The sequence below is a fragment of the Piliocolobus tephrosceles genome, chromosome 1 (genome assembly GCF_002776525.5).
Source record: "Piliocolobus tephrosceles isolate RC106 chromosome 1, ASM277652v3, whole genome shotgun sequence".
Taxonomy (NCBI): Eukaryota; Metazoa; Chordata; class Mammalia; order Primates; family Cercopithecidae; genus Piliocolobus; species Piliocolobus tephrosceles.
Genome location: NC_045434.1, coordinates 164,542,314 through 164,569,070, shown reverse-complemented (window position 1 = coordinate 164,569,070; position 26,757 = coordinate 164,542,314). Strand labels below are relative to the sequence as shown.

At 39.4% G+C, this 26,757-nt stretch overlaps 1 protein-coding gene across 2 annotated transcripts in view; it reads right to left on the bottom strand.

Moving 5' to 3' along the window:
- Positions 1 to 26,757, bottom strand: part of DAB1 (DAB adaptor protein 1) — a 1,195,266-nt gene that overhangs the window by 623,782 nt on the left and 544,727 nt on the right. For both annotated transcript variants that reach the window (XM_023187722.2, XM_023187666.3), the window contains one exon: positions 21,981 to 22,054. The gene's annotated coding sequence lies outside the window, so the exon portion shown is untranslated. The remainder of the gene's footprint in view (positions 1 to 21,980; positions 22,055 to 26,757) is intronic.

Genomic DNA, 26,757 nt, shown 5'->3' with positions numbered 1-26,757 from the left:
CTCCAGTGTGAGGGAGAGTCATCCGATCTGTTGAGGGTCTGAATAGAAAAAAAGGCAGAAGGAGAAATTTACCCCTTTCTGCCTGACTGCTTAAGCTGGGACATCCATCTTCTCCTGTTTCTTACACCTTTGGACCCAGACTGGGAATCTACGTGATTGACTCCCCTGGTTCTCAGGCCTTCAGACTGGAGCTGACTTATACTCACTGGCTTTTCTTTACAGGTTGCAGATCGTGGGACTTCTCAGCCTCTATAATGGTGTGACCCAATTCCTTATAATAAATCTCTTCCTATAGATCCTGTTGATTCCGTTTCTTTAGTGAACCCTCACTAATACACCATGTTTCTCAAGCCCTTGTAGATAGCTACCATTGCTGGAACCATTACTTTGTACCAGACATGTGCTGAGGTCTTTGCTTATTATCCATTACAACTTTTGTATACTCATTACATATGAAATGGTATACTTGTTTAGTACCAGACAACTTGTAATGGGAGAAGCAATTTTGTTTTAAACCACTATGTCATCAGAATCTAGCTAGTCACTAAATGGCATACAATAAATGTTGAATGAATATTTTTAATTGAAAATTGAAAAGGAGATCTCTCCCAGGTCTTATAATGACTAAGGGGCCTAAGTAGGATTTGAACCAAAACCTGACTCCATAGTCCCTACTGTTTGCATTTTCTGTGTAAATGCATTGCACTGGCCCTAAGCCCAGCAGAATATGCTGCATCATGACAATTACTGAGGGTGGGACGGGCAACAGGCCCTTTAGTTCTGCTTTCTGTTCAAGTCTCAGTGCCTACTCCTTCCAAGATCCTTGGAGTTAACTTTCCTCGCACTACTTCCTGGCTACTTTGGCAGAAGAAGATGCCAAGTGCTCATGGTTTCAGGCCCAGTTCAATTATTACCTCCTTGGGAAAGCTGTTATAACTCCCCTAAGAGTGGAGATATTATCGGCCTTCTTTGTGTGCCATAGCCGATGGTGAAGTGAAGAGAACACCTGATTTGGGTTGAGATAATTTGGAACTGAGTCCTGACTCCCCCTCATGGGTGTGACCTTGAGTAAGTCATAGTCTCTCTCAGCTTCAGACTCCTCATTTGTAAAACAGATAGCAGCTATTGCTTTGCCTGGCACTCCAGGGATGTTTTAAGATCAAAGTCAATGCATTGACATGTAAAAAAGCATTTATAAAGTGTAATGTGCTGCACAAGTGTTAGCAATTAATTTTAGAGGTCAGGCTGAAGTCACAGTTTGAAGACACAAAGGAATGGGCAGTTCAGATATGAAGAGAGATGTGGCAGATATTGTGGCTATCTTAGTAAATTCCTTCCACCTTTTCCTGTCCAACTTATGAACCTTAAGTCAGCCAATCAGCCATTCATTCATTCATTCATTACTTCACTCATCACACATTCACTGAGTGGCCACTTGGTATCAGGTACTAGACCCTGAAAATACTTAAATAAGTCACATAAAATCCCAACCCTTCCTTTAGGAAGCTCATTGTCTGTTGTGAAGGCAGACAATTAAAAACCAATAAAATATCTAACCCTATTTGGTCATATATGACCTTTATACCAGTCATTCAAAAAATCTTTCACTGATTACCAAATGTTTTTATTTGCAGCGCTCATATTTACAACCCACATTTCCTATTTTGTTTCCAGGTGTTACAGCTTATTGGTTATTTCATCTGGCACTTTCATCAAATTAGTTTTATAAAGTTTTACTCTTCTCATTTCGTTTTTACTCTTTCTTCAATATTTCCCAAGATTCTTTGTATTTGGAGATTTTCAGTTTTGTCTCAAAGCAATAATTACATCTAACACTTATATTGAGCTTACTATGTGCCCAGTGCTATTCCAAGCACGGAATGCACATTAACTTAATTAGCTGCCTATTTGATCTCTCTTCATTAGTCTCCTTAGTATTTTTCCAGTTTCATTGAGTTCTTACAGTTCTCACCAATTTTAAACCTTTGATTAAAAACATAAATGTGTAACAATGCGTACAATTATGTAAGTAATTAAATCTTCAGAAACTCATACAATTCTTATGAGTAGTTCTCTGCTCTGTGTTGCACTACACGAAAGTGACACATTTACTGTTACATGTTGCAGAAATTCTGAGCTTACTTTAGAAAAGATTACTAAAAATATGTCAGAAACACATGCATTTCTTATAAATGGCCAGCAGCTATTTGTGCCTTGACAGTATCAATATTTATAGACTGATGTAGATTTCATGTGACCACTGGCTGCAGTGTTTGTGTGAAAAACCCACCCACCTACCATTAATTAGGGGAACACACCTGAGTGCTCTAGGGCCCTATTGAGGTAAGGAGGGGAGAGAGAGAGATCTGACAGGTGGGACTGGAGGACTGTCCAGGAGCTAACACAACCTGAGTATGAAAGAGAAGGAGGAAGAGTTTTGAAACATATTAGTTTTCTAGGGCTACCATAACACATCATTCAACCACTTTGGATTGTAATTGATTTATCACTAAAATGGGATAATATGAACTAATTGGTAGGAGTGTGTCTGAGTTAAATGGAGAAACTCATGTCAAGAGCCTACTACAGGCTCAAATCTTTCACGATGCTGCCTGGATAGTTAGAACTTAGATCTCCAGATAGCTCAAGAACCTGAAAAAAAAAAAAAAAAAAAAACTGAGCTGATTTGGAACCTGCCAGAAGGAGGCCTTCTAGACCCATGGAGCAAAGAGATATTGTCATAGCATTACAAAGGTTGAGGGTTTTTTTTTTTCCGCCTTTAAAAAATTACATTAAGGCTCCTCTGAGTTCAAATGAAATGCATTCCCATGATAATACTCAGAGCTTAATGTTCATAACATTTCAGAATAAAAAAATCAGTTCTGTGTTTACTTTGTGCTTATTAAACAGGAAAAAGATGAAAGGAGCAAATAGAGGAAAGACAACCAAGATTATTTCCAATTTCTCAAGATATCCCTTCCACCTGGCTGCTTTGATAATGGCATAGCAGCAAACAAAGTCTGATGCTACATGAGACTCAAAAATAAGGGAGAAATCACTCAGTCCTGTCATCCAGATATTTCATTTGGAGGGCAACAAACAGCCAAAGGACCAAATATTAGGGGGACTGACTTCGGATTTTAATTGTCCTAAGTTTTCACAGACCTGCAGAATCGCAGTAGGGAGGAGATCTTGAGAGGTCATTTGGAACCCGTGCAAATTTTAAAACTCCTCATGTCGATTATTTTTAGGAATGATGAAAAAAGAAATGTTATAACTTGCTGCAAGAGTCCATTCTAGTGTTCGATAATCCTCCCTCGGGAAAATTTAAAGCTATGCGGAGTGATTATTTCTGCGAGAAAAAATGTCAGTTATTTGTTTCACCCTAAGGGTAGACAACATGTGGTCTATTTATATAAAAGGATAGGGTTATCTACTAAGAGATAGCAAAAGTCACTCTGTTTTTAGAATCCAAAGAACTGAGTTCAAATCTTTATTTATTTATTTTTTTGAGACGGCGCCTCACTGTGTCCGCCAGGCTGGAGTGCAGTGGTGCAATCTCGGCTCCCTGCCAGCTCCACCTCCCGGGTCACACCATTCTCCTGCTTCAGCCTCCTGAGTAGCTAGGACTACAGGCGCCCGCCACCACGCCTGGCTAATTTTCTTTTTTCTTTTTGTATTTTTAGTAGAGACGGGTTTCACTGTGTTAGCCAGGATGGTCTCGATCTCCTGACCTCGGCCTCCCAACGTGCTGGGATTACAGGCGTGAGGAGTTCAAATCTTAATGCTGATACTTGCTAGCCACATGACCCCAAGCTAATTACTTCACTGAGCACCATTTAATAAAAGGGAGTCCTGGCCTCAAAGCATCCTGAGCACCCCACGTGAGGAGGAAGGAGGAGAGATGACCAAATTGTGGAATTAAAATATACTCTGCTATTTTGCCACTGAAATATCCATGGATTTGTCGGTGTGCTATTTTTGTTACTTTTAAATAACCAAAATTCTAGGTATTAATATCTGTAGAGCAAGATCGACAATTTAATTATTCAAATTATGTGAAAAAACAAACTGATACAAAGCCTACAAGTCTAGACATGTCCAGATCTTCATGAATTGTAATTAGCAACCATATTATGGTCCTGCAAAGCTCCTATTGAAAGAATAATTATTACTGCAATTCAAAAAATTTCTGAGAAAACAGTATGAATGTGACAGTATGGAAATGGACACGGGGACTTGTGCATCACAGCCACCAACTACACATGATAAAAATACAGAAGATGTAGACCTATCAAATATATTTTCTTTGGTGGGGGCGGGTAGGAAACATAGCTCCTGTCAATACAAAACCTATATATAGTCTTTATTGGGATGGGCATGGAAGGAAGTGTTGTTCAAACAAAAACTCAAAATCATCAAATAAGAAATAAAATTATTTAAAGTTGAAATTCAGAGGAAAATATTTAGGGTTAGTTCTTAAGTGTCTCTTCACCATTCTTCTGACTATTCACAAAATCACCAGAAAAGCTTTTTCAGCAGCAAGTGAAGCTTGCATAAAAATATATTTGCAAATCATTGATGTCACTTGAATAATTTCATTTTTTAATTAGCACATTTTAAAAAGAGCAAGTAACATTTTATTTTCAATTTCCATAATTAACTGAATTTTTCTAGTTTATATGCTATTTAGTTTATGGTTTGAATATTTAACTTAGAGATTTACATCTACAAATAATTTATATTACAGTTATGTTTACCTTTTGCAAAATTTCCCTGATGTTTATATCATCTTTACATGTTTTTGTATTTGAAGTACATTAAATAGCTTTGTTTCTTTGAACTTTTTACTTTATAAATTTTGTGTGCTTTCAAAATAAAATACTGATAGTATGTAAAACAAAAATTGAAATAACAGAATTGTTATCTTGCCACAGACTTGGCAATCACTAAAATGGAGTTAGCAGACTGAGATTAACCTGACATCTGGCAGCAAAATGTACCAGGACCCAAAGGAGGGGTCAGTAGCCCAAATCGCAGAGGTGAAGAAGACTGGCTTTTTTTCCCACTCAAGGCTGATACTTTCCCTGCTCCATACCAGGACACAGGGTCCTCTGATAGATGGTAATCAGGTATTAGCATCAGGAGACGTGTCAGAGTTATTGATCAGGGAAGTGGGAAGAGGTGCTATCAGGCACAACAAATATTCCATTGTAGGCTTCTGAGGGAACAGTCTACAGGGAGTAGAAGATATTGTCTGAGGGATATGGGATTTAGGGAGGCCACAGACCTGGTATACCTAAATTGCAGAACTGCTGTAAGAATTAAGTATTAGAGAGTCTCCAAAGGACTCGTATAATAATCCCACATGTGTAAGAGGGTTATTATAATGTAGTGCTGCATAGGCGTGGAACTTGGTACAAATTCTACTCTAGTATAAATTATTAGTGGAGTACTACTCTAGTATACATTATTACCAGATATTTCTAAATTAAAGTGTTATTAGAAAAATAAATCTTTAATAGTGTTTGTGTGAAATTTGCTGTGTGTTTATCGTGAGTGGACTTCCAGTTTGACATGGAATTAGGATCAGCCACAGCAGATGAAAGGTGTCAGTGTCAGTACTCTATGAGACTAGAAGCAGAGGGGAAAGTGGTAGGTGACTAGCATGGTGGAGGAAGCTAAAACTCTAAGATAGGATGGAGATGGGGTTGGATGCCATCAATAAATTCTCAATTTCACTGCAGAAATTCAGCACCAGGAAGACACAGACAGAGGAAGGTTGGGGTGGAGTTGAAACAGTGGGGAGGAGACTTGTGTGACAGCTGTGAGGAGAAGGAAAACTCAGGAGAATGGAATTCTCACCCATGGTAAGAGGAAGTCAAGAGAAAGCACCTAAAATTGACAAATCAAAAAATAGCAATGTAAGTGTGTTATTTAGAATGGAGTAAAATAACAGAAGAAAATGTTAAAATAATAAAAGTTTCAGAGTGGTGGGTATGTGGGAAGTAAGGAATTGTTAATCTCTGACAGGAGTCGTAGTACTATGTGTTTTAAATGCATCATACGGATACTTTAAAAAAAAATTTAAAGCAAACAGAATGTACTAGATTAAACAGTAGTTCTTATTATGCTGTATTAGGTAAGACCAAAGATGTGATCAACATGGGAAAGGTTAGTAATATGATTTTTCTAAAGCAGACAATAAGTATTCAGTAAACATAGCTTATCTATATGTTTTACAGTTCAGAATATTGTTCTCTAAATCGGGTTCAAAGCCCTGTATCAAGTATGTCAGGATCTGAGCCCCGGAGTAGAACTCTTGTCACTTTAGTTGTGGCTTGATGGAAGAGTAAGATCAGAAGCAGCTGTGTCCTGTTGTCTAACACTGCAGGCCTGGGGCTGTGAGGAGAGGAGAGGGCCTAGATGACACTTCTCATTCATGAATTCTCAAACTTCAGCATGCATCTGAATAACCTGGAGGGCTTGTGAAAACAGAAGGCTGGCCTCACTCCCAGGGTTTCTGGTTTAGTGGGTTTGGGATGAAGCCTGGCCTTCTTTATTTCTAGCAAGTTCCCTGGTGATGCTGATGCTGCTGAACCTGGGACCACACATTCAGAACCATTGGCCCAATGTGTGGTGGGCAAGTGGACCGCAAGGGCCGGCTGCTGAGGACCGGCTGAAGGAAGAATGCTGTTCCTGGAAAGATGTTTGAATAAGCTTTGTGCTGGGAAGGGAGGGATAGAGCGGGGAATCTAGGTATCCCATATGTTTTCTAAGACTGGCATTGTAATGTCTTTTAATAATCTCCTTGGCTCAGCTCAACAATCCTACTTTAAAGAAATGTCTGATTCCCACAATTCTAATAATATGTGCCCAGAAGAGAGCCCACCGATGAAAGTCTAAAAAATAGATTCAATTATCCTTCTTCACTATTGAACCTAAGCTATGCCATTAGAGGAAGGGAAAGACCCGGAGTGAAACACACGTACATTTTGCCAGGTATCTAAGAAGAAAGAGAATGGGAACAAAGAAGCGGACCTAACCTGGGAGTGACTGAACAATCTTTTAAATATGATTAGATCATATAACATTTGTCAATATTTTTAATGGTCATACTAATTTGCTTTGTCAGTCCACATTTTCTGTCTCACAAGAGTCTATTGAGACCAGAATTGCAAATGTAAACTTACAGTGTGCCATGGCTTGCGCAACCTGGACCGTGGGGTTAATTTAGGCAGTTAGCACACAAAGGCAGGGAAACTGAAAGCAAGAAATCCTAGGTTCAAGACCTGCCTCTTTAAAGAAGACAGCTAGCATTTGACAGACTTTAAGGTCAGGTTGGTGTGACCCTGAAGAGTTAACATCTCATAGCCTCAGTGATCTCATCTTCAAAATGAAGACAATAATGTAAGATTCAGCATAGTACCTGGCACACAGCATTGTGCTGAAAGAATGTGAGCTATAATAGCAGATAAAAACAAGCTCTTTAAAGTCAGATGAGGGCTCTGATCTGGGCTGTTACTTAATAGTGGCTCCCTTGGGCAAGTTATTGAACCTTTCTAAGGTGTAAGTAATTGTGTTAAAATAGGGATAATAATATATAATCTTTTAGGATTACTCTAAGGATTAAATGAAAGCAAATATAATAGTATGCATATCCCTTGGCAATATTAAGCACCCAACAAATGAAATGATCACTACAGATATGAAACCTAACCCTTATAAGTACTAGTTCTCCTAATGTGTAAAAATAGAACAAATATCTACCTTACCTTCTTCCAGATTTGGTTTGAGGCTGAAATAAGAAAGCTGAAAGAATGAAAAGAAAGAAAGAAACTTCATTCATTCAACAAATGTTTATTGCGCATCTTTTGTGTGCCAGGACTGTTTTAGGTGCCAGCAATATCCTTGTAAACAAAAAGGTATACTGAAATTCTTGTATTCAGGAGTTTATACTTCCCCCACTGGAATGGAGGAGGAAAAGAGGAATAAACAAATAAATATAGAATGGTGGTGAAAATGTTTTAGAGAAAAGTTAAACAAGGTACAGAGTATGGACAAATGGCAATGGGGTGGGGAGGGTATGCTATTTTACATAAGGTGGTCAAAGAAGAAATAGCACATAAATGGCATTCGAGCAGAGATCTGAAGGTTATAAGGGGTAAGCCATGCAGATGCCTGGAGGACAGTGTAGATGGAGGGACAGCCAGTTCAGCATCCCTGAGATGGGAGCATGTTGGGAGTATTCATGGAGGTACAGGGGACCGGGCTGGCTACAGCAGCTGAAGGAGATGAGGACACTGTGCCATGAAGCACATGGGAACTGAATTGTGTCTCCCCAAATTCACAAGTTGAAGCCCCAACGCAAACGTGATGTTACTTGGAGATAGAGTCATTAGGGAGATAATTAAGGTTAAACGAAGTAATAAGGGCAGCACTCTAATCCAGCAGTTCCCAACCCCCAGGCCATGGACTGGTACGGGTTCGTGGCATGTTAGGAACCAGGCCGCACAGTAAGAGGTGAGTGGCAGGCAAGCAAGCGAAGCTTCATCTGTATTTACAGCCATTCCCCATCACTCGCACTACAGTCTGAGCTCTGCCTCCTGTCAGATCAGCTATGGCATTAGGTTCTCATGGGAGTGTGAACCCTCTCATGGGAGTGTGAACAGGGCATGTGAGGGATCTAGGCTTTGTGCTCCTTATGAGTCTCTACTGCCTAATGAACTGTCACTGTCTCCCATCACACTCTCAGTTGCAGGAAAACAAGCTTAGGGCTCCCACTGATTCTACATTTTGGTGAGTTGTACAATTATTTCATTATATATTACAATGTAATAATAATATAAATAAATTGCACAATAATTGTAATGCACTTGAATCATCCTGAGACCATCCCCCTGACCCTGATCTGTGGAAAATTTGTTTTCCATGAAAGCAGTCCCTGGTGCCAAAATGGTTGGGGGTCGCTGCTCTAATCTAATAAAACTGGTGTCCTTATAAGAAAATGAAGACACCAGAGCACTCTCTCCCATTCTCTCCCCGAGTGTGCACAAAGGAAAGCCCACATGAGGCTGCAGTGAGTGGGCTGCTCCCTACAAGTCAGGAAGAGAGGCTTCACCGGAAGCCAAATTTGCTGACCCTTTGATCTTGAACCTCCTGTTTCCAGAATTGTGACAAAATAAATGTCCATTGTTTAAGCCTCCAAGTCTGTGGTATTTTGTTATGGCAGCCCAAGCAGACTGGTACACCGTGCTAGCACTTCAAGATGGGCTGTCATTAGAGGGCTTTAAACAAGGACAGGAGGACATTTGAAAGGATACTCTTCTTTTGTGTGTAAAATATGGGCACAAAGTTGAAAGCTAAGCAATCATTCAGGAGGTCCTTGCAATAATCCAGATGAACAGTGATAGTGGCTTTGACCAGGGTACTAGCAGTAGAGAAGGCAGTGAGGACTGTTTCAACCCTGAATGCAGTTTGTGGGTACAGCCAACAAAATATGCTCGTGGGTGAGATACGGGGTGTACAAAAGACGGGGGTGGGTCAAAGGCGGCTCCAAGATTTCTGACTGAGCACCTGGAAGACTGGAGTTGCCATTTACTAAGATGGAAAAGGTTGTGGAAGGAATAGCTGGGGCAGATAATCAAGAGTTTAGTTCTGAATTTTCTTGAAGTTTGAGCTGCCAGCAGACATCCAATGGAGATGTTTGAGGATACAGATGGAGTTCTAAGTTCAGGGGAATGCTAGGATTGGAGAGAAATGTGGATGGATAACATAAATATGGATAAATACGGATATCATTAACATATGGATGGTAGTTAATGAGACAGGATCAAAAAATTAAAAAAAGTTACCTATTTGTAAAGCTGTGCATAAATTAACTAGGGACTTTGCATATTCCTCAGTATGCAGGTTTTTTTTTTTTTTTTTACAGCAATCTCACAATATTTTTCTTCTTTGTGCTTTACTAATATTTCATACCATTTAAAAATGGGATAAGATGAGATACTTACTATCTACTAATACTTTATGTATTTTGCTCTTCCCATAACATGTTACAGGAATATCTCAGTTGCCAAATCTACTGATAGGTGTATCACCTATGTCATACTTAACAATGTGTTGGGTATTATTCCAGCAACTGGGGAAATAATGAAAAAAATGCATTCCCAGCTTCAGTGAGTCACGTATTTTCAATGGAGTATTGTCAGCATAATGATAAAGATATGCACAGGGAATCATGGAATCCCAGGGGAAAGGTAACTAATCCATTCTGTAGGAGCCAGCAAAGAATTCCCAGAGTAGGCACCATCTGATCTGGATTTGAGCAGAGTGGTGGGTATATGCAGGTGTGTGTAGGGGTAGCTGAGGTCATCATGCAGTCTGAGCACCAGCACAGGGCTGAAAGCACAGCTTGGTATGTGTATCAAAACCAAGGCAGGTTGGCGGGTGGGGGTAACATGGGAGGCAGCGTTGATAAAGACAGGATGCTGGGACTTAGACAAGCGCCAGGGTATGAAGATCTTCAGATTCTGTATTAGGGAGCATGGATCAACTTCAATCTTGGAAAGGAGGTAGAGTGTAAGAGGGCATTAAATGTTTTTAGTAAGGGGAGTGCTTACAAATTAGTAGTAGGCATCACAGACATCTTAAGGCAATAACAACAAATATTAGAATACCTTTGTGTTATGAAGGTGTCCTCATACATAACTGATAAAGATAAAAACTTGCAAGGAAACCAGTCTTCAACAATAGGGAAATGACTAAATGAATTACAGTGGATCTACTTAATAATGGAGCATTTACTCAATGGAATATTATTCAGTTGTTTACAATGATTGTTACTGAGAGTATTTGGCAGCATAGAGAAACACTTTTGGCATGGGTAAAACAAACTAGGCTTTATATTTAGATGCATAATCTCATACTAGTCATATAAAATGAAATATAAAAATGTATAAAGACTAGAAAAAATAAATATACCCAAGTGAGTGATGATGGTTATTTTATTATATTTTTTCACTAATTTCTAAACTCCATAGAATATGTTTAGATTAGTTTGAACATTAAAATTCATGAATACATAAATAATCAAAAAGGTACTTACAAAAACATGGCATTTTGTTACTTTTCATTAATAAAAACAATAAATCATGTGTGATAACTTTATTAGAGTTAAATGAGGAGATAAAAATCAGTGTTTATATATTTTTTCATTTTATAAAGTACATGTTTTCAGCAGTTCTGGGTGAGGAGCGTCAGAGGATATGGCTGAGATCTGTTGAGAATGATGTCCTCTGCAGTGGTGTGCAAGTCTCTGCTCTTCCCCAGACCCTACCATGCAAACCACCCTTCTCCCAGTGCTTAGATCTAGCACAAATGCTCTCATCATCATAACTCAGCTTAGTTTTAACCTCATCTCTATAATCTGTATTGCTGGAGGGAAAGGTCTAATGCTCAGGGTAATCACCTATTTCCTAATCCACAGGTATCAAAGACACAGTTCATGTTCTGAGGAGTCCGCCAAATGAACTGGACTTCAGAAGACACCAAAGCAGTGAAGGAAGAGGCTTGAGGAATACGTAGCTCACTAAATGGCAAAGGCAGGAAAAGGCATTCCAGGTAGAAGAAATGGTATGGAAAGAGTTGGATCTTTTCTTGTGACAGTCATAGGTAATCCAGTGTGGCCAGAAACAAATACAAGGGTGTAAGTGGTGTGTGTGTGTGTGTGCGTGTGTGTGTGAGTGTGTTGAAAGGTGGGGATGGAAAGAGAGGATTCTACAGATAAAGCCAGGAACTTTATAAAGAACTTTAATAAAGAACCGTAAAGTCTCCAATAAGGAACTTTTCCAGTTCCAGTAGGCAAAGGGGAGCCACTGAAAAGTTTTAAGCAGAGGAGTCGCCTTTCATATTTGTAATCGAGAAGGTTACTCAGAGGGCAGTGTGAAGGAGGGTTTGGAAGGAGTGAGACTACAGTTGGAGCACTTTAAGAAGCTCTTGAGAAAACAATGTGACCATGAACTAAGGCAAAGGCAGCAGGTATGCCCTCTTTCATTCAATGAGTACTTACTGAGTATGCGTTGTGTATTGTGCTCAGCACTGGGGATGTCTTCTTCTGAAAGGGATTACAGACAAGGTCTCTGCCCTCAGAGTGCTTACATTCTAATGTACTGGAGAGGGAAGAAAATGTTTGAGTCTGTTTCAGAGACACAATCAACAAGTACTCCAGAAACTCCCTTCAGTGCTGAAAAGACAAACCATACAAAGTCCCACAGAAATCACATTAGATAGGCCATCTTTCTAAAACTTGTAATATTCATCCTCCTAATTGCAGATAAAAGAAAGGTTCCCAAAATACTTGGAATAGTCAGGCTTTAGAGGCATGGACTTTCTCTCTGGCATGTGAAGTTGAAAGTTCTTGGTTTGAATGGTTCCATCAAAGGCCACAGTCTGCAGAAGCATGGCGCTGGAGGAAGTAGAGGCTGCAGGCAGAAGATGATGACAAGAGACACAGGTCCTGTGTATTACAGGTTTGCTCTGTGTATCATTTGCTATGTGACTTAATGTGAATTACTCATCATCCGGGGCCTCAAATTCCTCATCTGTCCAAAGGGAAGCTGAAATAGATCATCTCTGAGGTTCCTTAGATTTCTAAAATTTCCTGATTCCTTTTTTTGTTAAAATGTCTAGCTGAGGGGTATGTTTCCAGTGAGGTGGTACACTCCTATTAATATTTTATATCTAAATGTGTTGTATTAACTTATGTTTCTATAACCAATTATATTTTGCCAAGTATTTTCACATATATATCACCTCTTACTCTTCACAACTTCTTCTAATTTCCTTTTTTACAGGTAAGGGAATTGAAGCTAAATGAATGAGGGAGATGTCCCAAGAAACCAGGCCCACACAGCTAACAAGTGGCAAAAGGAGCCTTAAGTTAGATTTTCAGCTTCACAGCAGGCCCTCTATCCACTTCAAAAAGCTTATTGCATTCCCCTGAGAGCCTATTCCCTTGTTCTAATCAATCCATGTTTAGGATATAACAACTCAAATAGGGTATTAGGTAAGTTAAATGGGTTCAGCACTAAGGACTCACTAAAAGAGAAGAATGGCTACATTTTATTGAACCTAATTTGTGAGCCATCTGGGAACATTACCTTCAGTGGGACACCCAGAGCTAGTGTCCCCAGCTGAGACACTGATAAATAAAGACACCAGCATTAGAGTAACATTACAGCCGCAGAGAGGTAAAGAATCTAGGGGCATGCAAGCTCAGGAGAGTCTTTTTATTTTTCCTGGATGCACTTATAGAAAGAGACATGCTTGGCTTAAATGAAGGCTGTTGTTAGATGAAATTCCTATAGAAATCTCCTTTGGAAGAATCATCTTGCAGCAAATTGGACACTCCCACAATGTTTGGTGTCTGAGTAACTTAATCTTGGTGACTGCGTTCAAACTCACTCCTGTCATTAGTGAGTTAATTAGTGTCTTAATTTCCTCATCCTTAAAACATAATAATTATTTCCTCTAAGGTTGCTATAAGGACAAAATGAGCACATTGAGGCCTGGGAGTGGAGGTGGGATGGGTGAGTTGGGGTTAGCTCATTGCAGGGGAGCCAACCAGCAGAGCTTTCTGCTTCACACAAATCTCCACCTCACTCCCTTTCTGACTTTGATCTTACATTCTTATATACCTGACTTAGTCTAAATTGCTGGTTTCTCTATGGATAAAATCCAATGTTTCCTGCTGAAACTCTCTCCCAGTTTCCTCTTTTTTTTTTTTTTTTTAAGATAGAGTCTCGCTCTGTCACCCAGGCTGGAGTGCAGTGGTGCGATCTCCATTCACTGCAAGCTCCGCTGCTGGGGTTTACGCCATTCTCCTGCCTCAGCCTCCCAAATAGCTGGGACTACAGGCACCCACCACCACAGCTGGCTAATTTTTTTGTACTTTTAGTAGACATGGGGTTTCACCGTGTTAGCCAGGATGGTCTCCATCTCCTGGCCTTGTGATCCGCCTGCCTTGGCCTCCCAAAGGGCTGGTTCCTTTTTTTCATAATTCAGTACCCCCAGCGTAATCTCTGAATGATACTTGTGTCAGGCTTATTTGTCTATAATCTGTCCAAAACAGATACTCTCCAAGTCTGGTTGTTGGTATTCAAATCTTTCCCTTTGCCCTTTCATGATCTATCCTCTCATCCTGTATCCTTCTCTGCCTCCTTCCTTCCAAGAAGTGCTTAAGAACTTAGAGATCACCCGCTCAATTATAGGCTCCGAGACTTAGGGAAACTGTGAGCCGATGGCAAATTTCATCCGCATAGGTCTGGGTTAGAGTCCTAGCCCAGCAATTCACCAGCTGTGTGACTATAAGCAAACCGCTTCACATCTCTGATCTTCTGCTTCTTTACTTACAAATACAGATAACAATAGCTTTCTCACATGTCCAGGGTCTGATTTATTATGATTAGCACCTGGAAGTGCTCAGTGATTTTTTTTTTTTTTTTTAAGTTATCAGCGCTAGGTGCTAGAAATAAAGATGCAAAACAAACAAGAAACAATGAAAAAACATGTCTCAGTACTACAGGAAAATGTAAAAAGTGAGAGAAAAATGCAAACGGACAAATATAATATACCATGTTAAGTGATTTAATAAAGAATCTCCCGTTCCCCAAAGGATATAGACATTCCATAGAGGAGGATTGCTGATATGGGTTATCTACTGGAAGCTCATTCCCTGACCGTTAGGTGCCTACTCTGAAGTTGCTTGTCCCAAGCAGTAGGGAGCCTGTGTTGACCAGGTGCCCTGGAGCACCTCATTACACATTCTGGCACCACTCTGCAATAACAAGATCCACTTCCATACATCTCCCCTCTACTCTACCTCTTTGCTCAGCCTTCTTGATCTGAGCTTATTATATATCCCCTCCCTCCCTCAAGCCCCATCGTCTCTTATCAACCCTAGGTGTCTCTTGCATCAAATTCATTTTCTCCCCAACACTAAAAATAAAAATCCTCATGTTACAACTCCATCCGTTGCCTGGAGATAACATTCAGCTCTTCACACACAGGCAGACCTTCTCCTGCTGTGCCAATTTAATCCTGTTCTGTTGCTTCCTTCATTTTGAATAGGATACCTTTGGCAGGTGAGGTGTTATGAACATCAGCGTGTTAAATCTTTAGTAGAGAATAATTCTCCTGGGCATTTTTTGTTCCATTTCATTTTGTCCCAGATGCTGTCATAATGTCTGCTGATATCTCCAGACTTTCTCCATGAGTTCCTTGGCAATTCATTAATACCTGTGTCCCTCACACAAATATTACTTGAGCACCTACCATGTGCCAGATGCTGGACTACAGCACTTGTTTGACGCTTGTAAGATAGGCAGGATGTGTGCTGGGGGAGGACAGTGGGGGAAAAGCCAGCTATTCAACTTTGGCTATTGTTCACATATAAATGTGTGCAGGGGAGCAGAATGGGGCTTGGTCATCAATGTGGATTTCAGCTGTCACCTTTTATCCTCCACATCTCTGTCTGGGGGCAATATACCTGCCAATTACGGAGATTTTTCTAGCCAGGTTTGTGCACTCACAATTGGCTGCCTATGTTGCACTTTAAGAATAAGATGTTCCTAGAGTTACCTCTTCTCTTTGCATGAATACCCTCTGCTTAAGAGGTCAGGGGCTCTGGTCTTTGAATGGATAGTTACATGATTCATTCCTAACAGTTTCATTTGTATATACTTAATTTAATAACTTGGCTGTGTTCCTTTTAAAAAGTCTCTTACTTAGAGCTTTTAGTTCCTCATTTGTAGTCAGATTTATAATAGATTGTTCTGTCATGTCTGTTTTTGCATTTGCTTTTATGTTAGTTATTAACTAGTTTAAGGAAGAGAATGTTTAGTTATTCTTTCATATTTCAGTGTTTTCCCTTTGTGATATTTTTGATATACAAGGACATTTTACATATACTCTTATTTAAAAGGAACCACTATATATTCAATTTCTTCAGCTTCTTCAGGAAACAAGTTAGGCAAAAATTTACTATGGTAGATCCTGAATAGTATACAAATTTAGGTTATTACTACTTCAAGATATTTATTTTTATTAAAAAACGTGTCCTGATTTGCCGTTCCATTATGAATTCTTAAGCTCAACACTGGTCACAATTTGAACTTCCCTAACCTAGGCTTGGGCTAATCCGAGATTGGGTAGACGGATTCAAGTTTCAAGGACCTCAAACATCTAGGGCTGCTCAGGTTTCAGTGGACTCAGAGAATGTCTGAAAATAGGCTGATCAACGATTAGTGTGACCATTTCACAACTGAGAAAACTGAGGCCCTTAGAAGCTAAATAAACAGATGCACTCTGTGGCAACCAGACACAAACAAGGGTCTTCTGATTCTAAATTCTGTGATTTCCTCTTTTCCCTCTATATCACCTTGTGCCTTACCAACATTCAGAATCAAGGCATTATCTTCAAAAGGCACAGGGAGGATGAAGAGGAAACAAGTACAGCAAAATGAAATGCTCTGAAGAGCCTCTGTAGCATAGTACTACTTACAGGGTTAATTTTATGAGGAGCCTGATTCGGAAGTTCAAAAAAGGCGAGAAACTAGAGAGAATGAACTGGAATGGGTGAGGTCTGTGGCAGTGAGAGGTGGTAAGAGGCTTTAGGACTGAGAGGGGCACAAGTCCAGAAAAGAAAGTAGGATATATCAGGGCTGAAAAATATTTTTGGATTACAAGGTTAATTTCTTTTTTGCTGTATTACAGAAAAGGGAGTCATAGAGGGAAGCTAGAAAATAAATGGGCTCCCTTATGAAGTAGGGAATTCTCTATTATAAAAAGCTCATGCCTGTCTGAATCAATCAGGGTTCAACCAGAGAAGCAGAAACAAGCACTTGTAGATGATGTATATGTGCATGCACATATGTGTGTCTATGCATATATATATACACACACACACACACACATATACACACACATGCCCACATATGTACATACACACATATATAATCTATTAGTGGTTGGTTCTGTTCCACTAATGAATAAATGAATACGTTATATAATATATATATTTTATAACTATATGTGCACTATTTATTTACTAGAGAGATTTGGTCTTATGCAATTGTGGGGACTGGTTAGGCAGTCTGTAAGTCTGTTGTCTCACATCTGATGCTGGAGCTTGAAGCCCACTGGGCAGGCCATTAGGAAGGGAAAATACATTTAAAGGGGGAAATTGAGAGCAGTTCAGAATCCGAAAGCATGAGCTGAAATCCCATGAGAATGAATGAGAACCTTGGTTTTTAATGCTTCACAGCTTGATGATATGGGTGACCTGTAGAAGCCAGAGTCTTTTGTCAAAGAGCTAAGCAAACACATCTGGACATGGTCATGGAGAAGCTGAAGGAGAATCCAGGGAGGGGGAAAGCAGTTACAGGCCTACATGCTGCTTCATGCTACCAAGGTTCATCTGGATCCACAGATGAGCAACAGCATGTGAGTTATAGGATGACTGCCACCTCCCTTCTGTCCTCCTATATCCCCCAAGTCTCCCTGTGGCCTACCTAACTGAAAACATACCAAGAAACCAGATTCTCGGTAATGTAACTCAATCTAGTTACATTGATATATTACAAAGCTACCATGCTATTCAGGAAGGAATATTGTAGCTGGCAGAGGGCTGACTGAGATGCTCTCTGGAGGCCCAGGAGAAGCTTAGAAACCTAGCAGGCCTTCTGACTGTTTAGCAGTCAGTTCATTCTCCAGCCAGGGAGGGTTCCCTGTGCACCCAGGGATTTAGCTACTGTCAGTGTCTCTGCCCTTAGGAATTTTCATTTTATAAGCCCAGCTATAAAGTAGGAAAGAGTCTCTTCAGCTTCTTCCTTCCTTGTTGTCAAAAAGATCAACATATCTGCCCTTTGCATTTTAAAAGTTTACAATAATGTGTTTATTATAATGAGCAGTAATAACTGCTAACATTATAAGTCAAGACTATGTAATGTTCCAGACCCTTTCACATGCATTATTTTGTTTAAGTCTTATAACAGTCCTCTATGGAAAGTATTATTGCTACCTTCATTTTCCTGATGTGAAACTGAAGCTTAAAGAGATTGATTTGCTCAATGTCAGACAGCTGTTATGTCTTGGGGCAGAGATTTGAATCTAAGACATTCATCTTTGAAAAGCAACTTCACCACTGCCACCAAAAATAACAGAGAAGAAAGGGGAAATTACCACCTGGTTAAGAGCCCTCTCAAAATTTTTACAGTTGGGTCCTGGATATGTAGAATCTCCTGCTTTCTTTCAAATTGGAAAATGTATGATTCTATAAGAATGAAGAAGAAAAGTAGAAGGGTAAGTACAAGTAATCTGGAAAAATAAAAATAAAGAGTCACATAGGAAGCACTAAAGGGAAGAATTGAAGAAAGGGGAGAAAAGGAAAAACAGCAAGAAAACATTTTCCTGTCTTATTACCATCTTATTACCCAAATGGGAAAGGCATACTATCTCACCTATGATGGCTGCAGATGAATATAAAGATGGACAAATTAAAACAATACAATAAATGAATAACCAATGGCTCAATTATGCCAATTGAAGACTTTCAAGTAATTCTAAAAGGTAATGGCAAAAAAACAAAACAAAACAAAACAAAAAACCCACAAAAGAACACTAAGGAATGAGGATAGTTGCTTTAGCAACTATTCAGAATGCATTCTGAACCTTCTCAGGACAGGTCCCTGGGCTACTACAAGGGTGGCTAATGAGGACAGGCAGGTAGACTACCATGTCTAGGACACAACAATATTATGAAAGCCTTTGAAAATCACTGAATACAAGCTGGTGTACAAAATTCTGGTTGCTGCTGGGCATGGTGGCTAATGCTTATAATTCCAGCACTTTGAGAGTCTGAGATAACAGATTCGCTTGAACCCAAGAGTTGAAGATTACCCTGAGCCACATAGCAAGACCCTATCTCTACAAACAAATGAAAAAATTAGCCGGGTATGGTGGTGTCTGCCTGTAGTCCTAGCTACCTGGGAGGCTGAGGTAGGAGGATCGCTTGAACCCAGGAGGTTGAGGCTGCAGTGAGCCAAGATCATGCCACTGCATTCCAGCGTGGGTGACAGAGTGAGACCAAATCTCAAAAACAGACAAACAAACAAACAAACAAAAACCAGAAAACAAGCCCCAAAATACTCTGGTTGCTGAAGAAATGTTAACAGGCCAAGTGTGTTTCTCTCTAACCAACTATGGCCTCAGTGCTGCTGTATGCAACTGGTCTTCTGTGGAATGTCTGCCTCGAACTCTTCTCGTCCAGCATAGACTGTTCATCATTGAGGTCCAGCTCAAGTAGCACCCTTTCTCGGCACAGTTCCAAGCATTGCTCTCCTGGGCTTATTTCTGTCTGCTCTATATGATTATTGTTTACCCATTGAACTCCTTGTGGGGAGAGATTGCATCTTCCTCTTTTTGACATTTCCATTAATGACAGTACAAGCACCTAGGGAACACTCTGAAGTGTGGAGTCACTGTACTGCTGCCTATTCTACATGCTTGCCACCGGGGCTACTGAAGCATGGAAGTTCTTCCTCGCAAAGGACTCTCAAAGCTCTCTTTTCTTATCTCCACTGACACTGCCCTAGTTTACTTCATCATCTCTTTCTAGGAATAAATGAATAACCTTCAAACATCGCCTCCACTACCTTCAGCAATGCATGATTTTATCAATGATGCACCTTCAAATAAATGATGTGTCTCCATTTCAAAAGCATAGGATGTTTTCCAGTTGGAGAGGTGGTAACTCCTTGGGACGCCCCCGGAGGTGAACATCCAGGGTTCCCACCTTCTCCAAGGGTAGGCTTCACTTACTTATTTTCTTTTTCCCCAAACCATGTCAATGTCTTCCTAGAGAAGTCCTCAGGTCAACATTTGCTCTTCCTTCTTTGGCTTGCTGATTCACCATTCCTAATTGAACAAGCCAGGAGGTACTACCGAGCCCCTTAACCATGACCCAAGCAAGAATGCAGACCACTGAGTTTCCTCAATGTTTGAGAATGAATACTTTTAAAACAGAATATACCAATAGGTGATACGGATACCACACACCCAGATGCTATTTCCTTCCTTCAAAGCTCTTTTGGCACAATGATGTTCTTAACAATCACAGAAGATAGATATTGTTGTTCCTGCTTTATAAATCATCCAACAGAGGCCGGAAGGACTATGGTGACTTGGATACGGCCTCACAGGGGCATAATGGCAGAGTTCAAATTAAAACATTGAATTTCTGAGTCTAGGTAAGGCACAGGTATGAGAAAGCTTTTACTCCATTGCTCTCAATGCTTACTGATTTTAAACTTTTAAGTCATCACAAATCTATATATTCTCAACCTCGGTCTATAGGCAGAATGCATTAAAGAGATTTATTAGACAGGCAATCTAGAAAAGATGACTGTTTTCAGAAGCTACTGCTCCCTAGTTCTCCTTAGGTAGAAAACCTTAATTTGTCTTCCCAAATTCCCTCTACCTCAGAGAATAGCTTTGTGGATGGAAAGGCAATAATAAAAGATCAAACTCAGTCCAGCATCAAATTATCAGCCTCTTCTCTCTATTGCTGCAAATTACAGGTTTCCCCTAGGTCCAGCAGTTATTTACATGGTGAAGTTCATCTGAATAACCTGGCCAGCCTATGGTGGTGGTGGGGCGGAGGGAGGAGGCAAGTGTCCCCCGACCCCAACCCCATTTCTCATTGAACTCTACTCGTTAGAGGAGGCTGGGGTGTAAATCAGCTTAACATGTCAATAAGCCACCAAGGAAATACAAAAATTGACAGCTGAGGAATCTCAGTTCCCAACTTCCTCCACTATAGAAACCCTCAGTAAAAAGGTTTCTCAGCTTCCTCACCAGGTCACTTAAATGACTAGTGACATTTGAGTCCCTCAGAGTAATTAATTTCCTCTGTCTCCAATAGCTTCTCATATTTTAAATGAATTTTTACAAGTCTCAGATCCTGTAGCCTCCCTGCTCCTTCTCCAGTCCTGTTGTTCCCCAAGGTACCATAACAAATAGCTCCCACTCATATTTGCCTTGCAAACTCACATAAACTGGAGATGATAAATATATTATCTGGGCATTTAATGGACCATTGTTTAATTTTCTATGCTTGTCTGGCTGGGGAAGAGATGAATATTACCTTGTGGAGAATAAGATTTCTATTCCATTTAAGGGGGGTTGGGGTAATCTATGGCAGAAGAGCAATGCTCTGTTCACCCTAATAGGCAGTGCTGCTAATTAAAAGTGTTGGAAGGGACATCCATCCACCAGTCTGTGATTCATTCAGCATTATCCCCAGTAAATGAGAAATAGATATTGGAATGAATGCTTCTAATTTGTCAAAAGGATAGGCGTTTTCAATTGTGCCTTCCTGGCTTCTGTATGAAGTACATAATTCAGTGTTGCCATCATTTAAAAGTTTAGGACGTCAAAATAACAGTACTTTCCCTTTGTGCTCATAAATCTCCAAGCCTGTTTTCCATGTTTCTGCATTTATCTTGCATATTGTTTGACTTTATTTTCCACAGTTGAGAATAGTTTGCTTTGTTGGTAAGTATATTGAAATGGGCGGTGGGGTGGAGCGGTGCATTTAAGAAAGAGAGCTAACACAGTTCTGTTGAAAATCAAGCCCATCTGAGATGATCTATTAGAAGTGGCTAAAACAGAGGCAGGAAAACCTAAGGATCCTAATGACATTTTCTAGGTACTTAAAGAAAAGACAAAAGAGAATCAATATTCTCTTCCTGTAACCATAAACACAAAGTCGACTAGAGAAAAGCAACCCAAAGCACTAATTCCAAAGGCTCCATGAACCCTCTGATGTGTTTTAAGAAGGAACACAAAATACAAAAGCTACCACTTCGAGAGAACCCAGAGATATTTGTGGGAACTTTTCCCAAGGAGAAAGATATATTTACCCTTGTGTTGTGCAAAAGAGTTCTTCAATCATGAAGACTGAGAGTCAGGGCTCACCACCATGTCTTCCTGAGTGCTGAAAACAAACAAAACATGATATTAAAAAAGTAAACATTAATTATTTAATGGTCTTGTTTTTCTTCTCTCTCAGTCAAGAAACATTTGCTAACTTCCTCCCATACACCAGGCACTGGGAATAGAGAGATGGATAAAATAAAAATACAACTGACAAAAAAGTCAACAAATACAGACCACTGTGCATGAGGCAAGAGGTAGTTACAGAATGCCTCTTAGAAGAGAATCAGGATATGCGTGTCTGTTTGTGTCTGAGATACATACATATGTACATACATACATATCTACACATACACAAAAGAGTATAAGAATTTTTAAAGAACTTCCCCACATTTGTAATTCATCTGACTTTCTAAAGGGCTTGGGCTCTCTTGCCTCGAGATCAGTAAACAGGCAGGCACCGGAGAAAATGTTGAGTCTTAAAAGCGATCAGACCCTTTAATCTGTAACTCAGCTTCTGCATTCCTTCTTCTTTGTCTTCATTTTTTTAGAGACAAGGTGTCACTCCGTTGCTGATGCTGAAGTGTGGAGTGCAGTGGCGGAATCATGGCTCACTGCAGCCTCAACCTCCTGAGCTCACGTGATCCTCCTGCCTCAGCCCCTTGAGTAGCTGAGGCTACAGGTGTGCCACCACGCCTAGCTAATTTTTGCATTTTCTTATAGAGACAGGATTTCGCCATGTTGTCCAGGCTGGCTGGATTCCTTCTTAAGGAAACAATTATAAAGGCAGACTTGTATTTATGCACAGTGATATTCATCATAGGGTTATTCGTAAGAGGGAAACACCCCACACAGGAATAAAAAAAAAAGTTTGTATTTCTGCATAGAAGAATAATATGTACACATAAAAACAAATTTTTAAATGTCGAGTGTCTAGAAAATATATTTTGTATAATGTAACAAAATTGTTGATAAAGTTTAAGCTTATCCATGGGTTGGTCCTCAAAAATAACAGTGGTCATCTTTGGAATATGATTGCGGGTTATTTTTCCCTTGTTTCTTTATGCTTTCCAAATTCTCTACAGAGCATTATTCTTCCAGACAGAAAAGAAGCAAACAGAAGTTTCAGCTCTAATATCAGAATTTCTGTATCACCTCTCTCAATTAGTTGGGGACTCCCTATTCCCCAGGAATACCTCCGTTCTGAAGGTAACACTGCTCTGGAATTATCCATTTCCATCTCTGCCTCCCCTGGTTGTGAGTGCCTCTGATGACGTTTTTATGCCTTATTAAACTTTGCTTCCCATGAACCTAGTCAGAGACTGGCACAATGTTTGCTTCCTAAGGGAGGAATGAGGATGTGGAATGAATGAACAAAAGAATTAATTAATTAAATTGACCTGACGAAAATTATACTAAGAAAATTGTTCATTCAAAATAATCAGTGACAATAAAAAGTGATGTTCCATTTGGACTCATAAAAGATACAAGAAGATGGAAAGCAGGAAGGCAACAATTTTTCAGAGCAGTCAGTAAAACAAAAAAACAGATCTTATGGTTAAAAATATACACACACACAAACTCAATGTAATAAAATATCACAGCCTAGTGATTTTCCAATGTATTCCAAGACCAAGAATCTGTTTCAGGCAGGAATATTTATCTAGTAACAATATCCCATTACAACAACTCAGTTATTTTACACATTTTGAGTTACATATATATAAACTAAGTAGAGGCTTATTATTAGTTTTAATCAGAAATGAATGGTTGAGTCCCTGTTCAAGGGAAAAAAGGTTACAGGATAGATTATTGTAGTGCTTTTTAGAAATTCAACTTAGTCTACTCATAAAACTAGTGATATATAGCCAGGGTATTAATATACAGTTATATTTTTCTGGAGGTAGACCTGGTTTAATTCCCATTTTTGTCTTTTAAGAGTTAGGTAACCTTGAACAAGTTATTTGACCTCTCTAAGTCTCAGTTTTCTTGTACATAAAGTGGGATAATAAGTCCAACCTGACAGGGCTATTGTAGAAAACAAACAAAAAAATGACAGAAAGCATGGAATTCAAAACAGGCTTCAAGTTCATATTTTTTACGTAAAGACCTGGAGCTCTTAAACACACATCGATCTTCCTTTATATTATATGCCATAAAGTATGCTAAGCACTCTACAAAGATTTTCTCATTTAATCTTCATCATATTTGGTGTTAGTGAAACCACCTTTGCAAAAATCATATCAGTGAGAAAATTACGGCAGTGAGGGTGATCTGACCTGACCAACTTTCTTCTTGCCTTGAGTCTTCAAGTTGCCCTTCATTATTCCTGGGCTTAAACCAAGGTCACTTTGGGAGAAACTTAATTTATAGTTTAAATGATAATAGCCTTCCGAAATCCCAACCACCTTTTAAAGCTAATGAGAAACCAGAAGGCTAGGAGGATAGAGAAACCTGAATTTTGCTAAGGTGAAATCATTGCTAGCCATTATACAAAGTTCACAAGATATGCAACTTCCCCAGTTACTCCTGCAGATAACATCACTATTGCAGAACCTAAGAATGGCCTTTTGAAATAACTTTTCAGTTTTTTTTTTGCGTGTCTGATGACCTGTGGCACCAGCTGGACCCAGCAACCATGTCTGTGACCTCACCTGTGACCAGCAATGCAGGACAATTTCTCACACCCATATGATTGTACCCCAATCAATCAGCAGCAAGCACCCATTGCTCTAGCCACCCCCACCCCTTCCCCGAAACTACCTTTGAAAAATCCTGCCCCAAAATGCTCTAGGAGGCTGATTTGAGTCAGAATAAAATCCCAGTCTTCTGTTAGCTGGCTCTATATGTAAAAAACTCTATTGCAATTGCCCTGCCTTGAAAAATTGGCTCCATCTGGGCAGCATGCAAGAATGTAATCATTGTGTGGTTACATTAGGAAGTCCTGTTTTCTACTTTATAGTCCTTCTGATTTCTGTAAAATTGGAAGAAATGTCCCCTCTTTCATTTCTTATTTTAGTTAATTCTTCTCTCATTTTTTCTTAATCTAGCTAAAGATTTGTAAATTTTGATCTTTTCAAAGAACCAACTCTGTTTCATTTATTTTCTCTGTTGCTTTTGCATTCTCCATTTTATCTTATGTTTCCACTTTAAATAAGAGAAAATTGATGCTCAGTATTAAACACTTAATGAGTGTCTGGGCCAAGATTCAAACCCAGAATGTCTGGTTCCAAAACCTAATCTCATTAACCATTACGAAAAGAAGGCACTAAATCTGGGTTTGGACACAGGCTCTGACTCACACAAAGTTCAGTTTACAATTTTACCTTGTTGCATTTTGTTATTTGGAATGCAACAACTTGAATTTTATTCCCTCTTAAGTCACACTTAAGTGCCTCCTACTTATTTTCTTATTAAATATTTCAAGCACGAACCTGAATATAGACATAATTATAACAAAAACCTATGTACTGATGCCAGCTTGGTCAGATACTATCATTCTGTCTTATTTGCTTCAGATCTTGTTTTTAAATATAAAACATTGTAGAAATAAGCAAACTCTCCCATGAATTCCTTCCCAATTCCACAAAGATAACAACTCTCCTAAATTTTCATGCAAAGTTTTCTGTTTCTAATACAAATTTGTATTCATAAACAATACATGCTACTGGTTTGCATGTTTTAGAACTTTATTTAGATGGTATCCTAACTGTAGGTATCCATTTAAAGTCTATTTTTTCTAATACTATATTTTCAAGATTTTGTCCATTAGATATAACGTTTTTAACATGTAGGTAGTATTTTATCACATGTTTATATTTTAGCCTAATGATCCATATTTGATGGTATTTGGGCAGTTTCCAAATTTTGCTAACACAAATAATGCTGCAATGGACAACGTATACTCCTTGGGTACCTGTGTGTGAGATTTATTGGTGGACTTGTTGTGCCATGGAATACATGCATCTTCAAAATTATTACTTTTTTTTTTTTTTTTTTTTGAGATGGCGTCTCGCTCTGCCCCCCAGGCTGCAGTGTAGTGGCACTATCTCGGTTCACTGCAACCTCTGCCTCCCCAGTTCAAGCAACTCTCTTGCCTCACCCTCCCTAGTACCTGGGAATACAGGAGCCCGCCACCACAATGGGCTAATTTCTGTGTTTTTAGTAGAGATGAGGTTCGCCATGTTGGCCAGGCTGGTCTCAACTTCTGACCTCAAGTGATCCACCTTCCTTGTCCTCCCAATGTGTTGGGATTACAGGCCTGAGCCACTGTGCCCAGCCTATTAGATATTGCTCTACAAAGTGACAGCAACATTTATACCAATCTGGTGTTAGTTCACGTCGTTACCAGCATTTGATATTGTCAGATCAGATTTAAACATTTTTCCAATTTGATAGATATAAAATTTCTTATTGTGTTTTAGCATGTATTTCTCTACATGCTAAAATACAATAGTGAGATAGAACATTCTTCTGTAGTTTATTTAATTGCCCATTTAGGTTTTCCCTTCAGTGATTTGCTTTTCCATATCTCCATTTTTCTATTGGGTTGTTATAGAAGGGAGACAACACACACTAAAAATAAATAAATAAATAAATAAATAAACAATAAAGAGAGAGTAAAACACCCAGTATGTCAGATGGTCATATGTGCCATGGAAAAACTGGAAGCAGAGAAGGGAAAAAAAGATAGCTGAGGATAGGAGTCCCACTTTTACTGGGGTAGTTACGGAAGACCTCACCAGAAGGTGACATTTAGTAAAG